General features: G+C 43.8%; 1 long non-coding RNA gene across 1 annotated transcript; it reads left to right on the top strand.

Annotated features, from left to right (window-relative positions):
• LOC109849673 lies at positions 3,046-5,066 on the top strand. Its single transcript, XR_002249199.1, has 4 exons — positions 3,046-3,195; positions 3,442-3,544; positions 4,079-4,161; positions 4,981-5,066. It is a non-coding gene; the product is annotated as an uncharacterized LOC109849673 (long non-coding RNA).

Here is a 6,946-nt window from a genome sequence, read left to right as displayed (position 1 = left end):
TTTCTTCAAGTTGCTGATCTCCAGAGCTCCAAGAAGGTCTGAAGAAGCCGAGCCGATCTCTCCTTTTACAATCTTTTTAATGCAAAAAGTTGATCCCTAAACTCAATTGAGTTTCTGATATTTATAGGGGATTAAGGGGTGTAACCGTCCCTTTAATCCGCTCCTTAATGGGGGCTTAATTGCCCCATTAATCGGGTGTAACAGACCCTTAAACCGCTCCCTAAATTGTTGTTTTGAAACTGTTCAGTTCGTGCTTTGAATGAGTCAAACGCTGAAAATGGCGTTCTGGGCCCGAACTCAGCATTTTAGAACTAAAACGCAGAGTTGGGCATGTTTAAGGACGAAAACGCCGTGTTCGCATAGCGTTGTGAACTCTGAAACGCAGAGTTGAGCTCTGCATGAACCCTGTGTTTTGAGTCCACGAACTCTGCGTTTTGAGTCCATGAACTCTGCATTTCGAACCTGGGACGCAGAGTTGGGCTCTACATGAACTCTGCGTTTTGAGTCCGTGAACTCCGCGTTTTGAACCTGGGACGCAGAGTTGGGCTCTGCATGAACTCTGCGTTTTGTGTCCGCGAACTCTGTGTTTTAAACCTGGGACGCTGTTGATGCTCGTGAAAAAACAGTCGATGGGGGTTTCCCACAGCCGGATGTAATTTTGATCCTGGCAACGTGTAGGCTGTCTAAAAATCACAATGGATAGCTGATCCCTATCAAGCTCCGACAATAGAAGTCACAATCAGACGACTTTCTAATCACTGTATTCACAATTCTACAATCGCTACAAACACGACCTCATTTCTAGGATGATTGATCTTGATGGTTACGACAACAGCATGACTAATATTATATTAGCAACTATTAGAGATGCTGATGAGCAGTGTAATGATTTCAGAAATAAAAGGTTGGACGTAGTTGGTGAGTTGTTTGGTAGAGAGCTGTGGGCAAATATTCATCTAAAAACACTATGGATGTTGATTCCCGTCAAGTTCCAACAACGAAAGCTACAATCAAATAGCTTTCGCGCCGACAATCGAAAGCGGCAAATAGGAGACTTTCCACACAGATCGAGAAGAGTTACAATTCGACGACACTTCCGACAGCTGATGAAAACTCTGTTCACTTTCACACTCCACAACAGCTAAAGCTAGGATTACTGAACAACGGTCCTTGCAACGCTTTACAGAAAAAGTTACAAGTCAACTAGCTCCTTCTAAAACGCGGATGTCATCTCCGCGTTACAATTCTGGAAGTGCAGGCGACCCCTGCGTTTCCAAGCACAAGCTAAACATGAGCGACCCTCGCGTTCGTAGAGGTTCAACCAACACTGACCCCCGCGTTCCCAAACTATAACAAACCAAAACGCGAGCGACCCTCGCGTTCAATGATGTTCAGCCAATACCCAACCTCGCGTCTTAATTCTAAGAGGCGACGTTGGGTTTTGAACGCCAGATTGGGCGTTTGACTCGTTCAAATATGAGTCGAACGGTTTCAGAACTGTTTTCCCACGATCTGAGGAAATCACGCCCACTTAGGAGCGGATTTAGAGGGCTGGCTTTTTGGAATGGAAGAGTTGGCAGCAGGTTGGATTTTCAGGATCTCAACCACTCAGGTTTGGTGATTCGACAGCAGCAGCAGTAAAATCCTTGGAGATAGGATTTTTGAATCAAATTCAGGAGATCAAATCTGAGAGGATTCTTCAACAACAGAATACCAGCTTGGTCATTAACCGAATTTTCGGTTCTAACAACTCTATTAACAGAATTCTAACTCGTTTAGAGTTCTTAAACTCATTCAGATTTATCCATTAAACTTTCCACAGAAGTTCATCGTTCACACGAGATAGAAGACGGTCGGATCGTCAACGGAGAGCAAATTCGACGCGAGCAATCGAAGGAGGCATTCCATCGCTACCGAGAAGAACCCAGTTTTAAACAAATGAGAGAATCAAATTCGTTCTCTTCTCTTTTATAATCAAGTTGTAATCGGAATCAAAGAAATACAAGTCAATTTTCTTTTGCTCTTTTCATTGCAATTTTCCTACAAACAGGACTATAATCCATTTTGGGGGCCGACTCCTCCTCCGACTTTATGCCCGATTCTGAGCATGCGGGGTGGGCTGATAGCCTGCACATGCAAGAATCGTAGAATACGGGTCTAGTTTCCCCCGTGATACCTCCGACGGTCAAGTCAGTTGGTGAACTTGGGGAGGGTTTTTTGAGAGGCCCTTGTGCCATTGAGGTCCTTGCAGGGCGTTTCTCTTTTAGGGTTGGTGAATTATTAAGAAGAGGAAATCAAGTTCGGGTGTAAGAATCAGCAGACCCCTCTCTGCTCTTACCTTCCTTACCTCCTTTTATAGCCCCCTCCTCCGGGAGTTTGACCCTCGGCTTTTGTTGACTACGCACAGGAGGCGGTTTGAAAGGTGAACAGACATACTGCTGAGTCATCTTTCTCCCTTCAGGTGTCGGCAGGCGACTGGAAGGGAAGTCACTGAGTGTCAGGGGAGAAATGTCTTCTCAGTGCTCTGGGTTTGTCAGAAGAGGCAGGGTGTAGGGTAGGTCGGCTGCATGACTGTCCTTCTCTCTCCAGGTGACGGCTGGGAATTGGAGGAGAAGTCATTCGTGCACAGAAAAGCATCATGGTAATTCTATGGAAAATAACTTGTAAGCCGAATAAGCGGCTGGTGCACGAGGGTTGTCAGTAGGGGGTGGGCATTTCTGACCCGACCCATTAACCCGACCCGACCGCCCGTTTATATGGGTATGGGTCAATTTATATGGGTCGGGTCATAAATGGGTCAACCCAAATTTACACCATTTATTAAATGGTCAATTCGGGTTAACCTATTGACCCGTATAACAAAATCCAACCCGTGTCAACCCTTCGTTCCCTCACTCCTCATAACGCGCCGCTCCTAGAGAACGAAAAAAAGCCACAAAGAGAAAGAAAACCTAGATCGCATCACGAAGCTCGAGCGGCGGCGGCGGCGAAGCGGCGGAAGGCAGGGCGGAGCGTCAGGCGAGCGTCGAAGCGAGGCGACAGCGAGCGGAGGCAAGCGGCAGTGATCGGCGAGCGGCAGCGATCCTCGAACCATAGTTCCTCTCTCTCCTCTCGAGCGCTCGAGTTCTCCTCTCTCCATTGAGCAGCCATAGTTCCTCCTCCCTCTCTCTGAACGAGCTAATCACTGGATTTTGGGTACACTCTTAGCTAGGGTTTTTTGATCTTGCGTTCTATCAATTTTGGGGTTTTTTTCATCCTGTCTTCTTTCAATTTTGGGATTTTCTATCTATTTAATCATGGCTATTTTGTATATGCTTGATTTCTGTTTGCATGGTAGTCATTACAGATAGCATTTGAACTCGGTAGTAAGAGAAACTTTGTGTGAATCCTTGGAGGCCAATTGATATAGGTAGCTAAACTCCTTGTATTTTGATTTTGTAGTATATATATGAACGCAGATAATACCACAAGCACCCTCCTAATTAATCTTCTGAGTTTCAGAAAAGGGAGGAGGGAATGCTTATGCTTTTTCTCAGACAAACAGGTAATATTTTCTAATTACATATATACTCTTCTCTTCTCAAGGTGCAAAATAATACTTTTCTGGTAACTGTTGATGCCGAATGCATGAAAACTTGTTTTGATTCTAAAGATATAGCTATTACTTAATGGCATCGTCAGTAAGCAGGTAGAGTTATGACATACTAACTAAAAATTTATAGTAAGAATCAATTAACTACTTTTTCAAAGAAACAAATCTCACAATTTGATGACCTCAAACAATGTTATGGTCATATCTCAATTCTCAAATAAAATCACAACATTAAACAGTCAAAACCATACAAAAGCCAAAAGAACCCAGTAACATTTGCGGCATCCAACACAAGCTGGTGGTGTCCAGTATATCATCAGTCAAAATTCCTGGACAAAAGAAAAGATATCTGTTAGATCCCGAACATGAAGATAGCTTAGAATTCAAACATAAATCTCATAACGATTTATGCACATATTTCACATAGGAAGGTGCGTTTTCTCCCCTGTCATAATTATAGTTTCTTGAAAACAACACACCTTGCAGAACTTGGATCATTTCAAGCAACTTCGACAAAATGATTCTCTGGTCTCCGCCATGTCTGCACGTTGCCATCAGCCTGTAAAAATGTAAGTCATTTACGGTAAAATTCAGTAATTCCATGCTCGGAAATAGTTTTTGTCCAGTTTAGTGAAGTTTTTACCTCTGGTGTAGACTTGTATCTGTACAATTGTACATGCTGAACACGAGCTTAGGGGGCTTAAGTTCTATCTTAATGTCACTTGATATATCAAAAAAAATTTAAGTTTCAATGTCGAAAATTTACTCTGCTTGTCCTAGATATTGCATTTTCTCTCATTTCAATGAGTTTTTCAATAATCTAGTTAGCTTCATATTTTCCCCCTCCCTCAAGTATTTTACTAGGTGCACTACACTAGCTGAGTTTTAAGAATGTTTGCTCCCTGATGTTATTTTTTCCACAGGCGTTTGATTAGGTAGCTAGACAAACCGAGAATATACCCCGTTGTAAACTTTACACGTTCAACTTCCTCAAATTTTGAGAACAAAACTAGAGTACACGAAGATTGATCATTTCATTAACGAAAGAATTAAGGTTTAAAAAACATATTTACTTGAGACAAAATGTAGTTATACTCTAGATTAATCACAATGGCAAGGGGATCTTGACTTGCCAATGGATGATGGAGTCTTGGGCTCAGCATGGTCCATAGAAAATCAAAACTGGTTCAGGCTGATGTAAGGATTGATGTCAACCCTTATCCTTATCTCATTGCGGTTGTATATTTTGTATGGTATACATCCATTTCATGACTAGTTCTTTTTTTTCCTAACAATTTTATTTCGTTTCTTTGGAGTGTGAATATGTCTCTTTTGTTCCCTTTGGATTTTACTAGTGCCCATGATTCTAATTCCACTAATATTTCCAGGTCCTTGTGAAGGCATTTTTCCTTGCGACATGATTTGGGACCGTCCAGGGCCTTGAACAAATGACTGCCCCATTCTAACACCAACCATTTGATTCGCTACTGCTGCTGCTGCAAGTGTTGCTGTTGTAGCTGCTGCTGGAGATGTTGATGCTGTTGTGACTGCTGAAGCTGCTATTGAAGTTGGTGCTGCTGAAGCTGCTGTTGTTGTAGTTGTTGCTGCTGCTGTTGGAGTTGCTGTGGAGACTGCTGTTGGAGCTGCTGCTGTTGTAGTTGTTGTTGCTGCTGTTGTTGAAGTTTAGATTATTTTTGTCTAAAGAGCTGCATTGATTGTATGTTTGTTTGCCGATAGTTGCAATTCATTGAAGTACATTTAAATACTGAATATGTCTTTGAAAAAACTCCATGTTGTGAGTAGTGATAGTTTTTGTCTAAAGAGCTTGCAAGAAGTGTTCTTTTGTGCTTGTATAAAATTTTTTATTAGTTATATGTGTTAAGGATATGTCTTGTATTAGATAAACGGGTTATTCGGGTTATATGGGTCGGGTCGGGTAACCCGTTTAATAATCGGGTCGGATCACATTGACCCATTTATTAAACGAGTCGGGTCACACTTATACGGGTCGGGTCAAATTTTATATGGGTCGGGTCGGGTCGGGTCGACCCGTTTGATACGGGTCGGGTCAAATTTTATATGGGTCGGGTCGGGTCGGGTCGACCCGTTTGCCACCCCTAGTTGTGTCGATTGACGTCTGAAATGATCTTGGTCGGCTCTTATCCCTTTGGCCGAGGCGGACTGATCTGAGAGCCATCATTATGATTTGGTGACCCGGTAGTCGAGTCGTTTGCTCAAGGAGTCATCTTAATTGCGAGGGGTCGATTGATCCCGTTCTTCGAGTCGGTCATGATGACCTGTCGATCAGAATAAGGCTTGTCTGCTCGTCTAGTCAAGGGACTTGGCTCTGACTGGGCTTTTGAGCCTCTAAGTTGATTTGGACCGTAGCTTGCTTGGGCTTATACAGGTATTCTTCCGATACTTTTATTTTGGTGTGGTGACTGACCATAACAGTTAGCTACTTTCAGTCGGAGCTGACTTTGGTCGGGTCTGAGTGAAATAGGAATGAGTTTGCTCTGAATATGTGGGATTCTCTAGCCCGTTTGATCATGGCTTAGGAACATGGCGTGGAGTACGCTCAACCGCCACTCTTTGGTGGGTTGATGTTGTCGGTTTTGGGAACCGTTTCTTCATAGGAAACAAGGCGTCAGGGGTTAGAGCGGGCGGTGCTTCTCTTTGCCAATTGATTGGTGTGAGCGGCGGTTCGTATCTCCAATGATTCATTTCAGATTCCCGAAGTGTATCTGCATTGGTTGCTCCAAGGATTGAGCCTCTTGAACGCCTACTTCTTTAGGGATTTATAAATAGTTACCGACGCTGTTGGAAGAGTACTCTATTTTAAGAACTTTTTTCTTTATTGGTTCTTTTATTTCTTCTTAAGAGACTTCATCATGGCCTTTCCTCAGAATGACCGCGAGAGGAAGCTCAGTGTCCTTTATCTGTCTAGGTCGAGGACGACGTTGGACGAGGCAAACTGGTTGTATGATGAATATGACATCTCTCGTGTGACGATGACCATAGGGGCACCGACAGCCTGACTCTGATGCATATGCACAACGGATTTCGGGTGCCTCTCTATCTGGCGCATTTGTAGTGTGGCCTGCGCCTGCCACTGCATCCCTTCGTTAGGGAGGTTTTTGCGGCTCTTGGGGTTTCCCCCTGCCAATTCCACCCGCACGCCATCTGCACTTTGATGGCGTTTATAGACGTCTGCTCCGAGGCAGATGTGGTGCCCAGCATTAGCTTGTTGGGGCACATGGTTAGCGTGGGGTCCGCTGAGGGGGGCCCCCATTATTTCTTCTGCTACTGAGGTGATTTCTGCTTGGATGCTGACCTCCCAGCACTGGACAAAGA

Source organism: Asparagus officinalis, chromosome 7 (assembly GCF_001876935.1).
Source record: "Asparagus officinalis chromosome 7, Aspof.V1, whole genome shotgun sequence".
Lineage (NCBI taxonomy): Eukaryota > Viridiplantae > Streptophyta > Magnoliopsida > Asparagales > Asparagaceae > Asparagus > Asparagus officinalis.
This window is presented reverse-complemented; position numbering and strand designations above follow the sequence as displayed.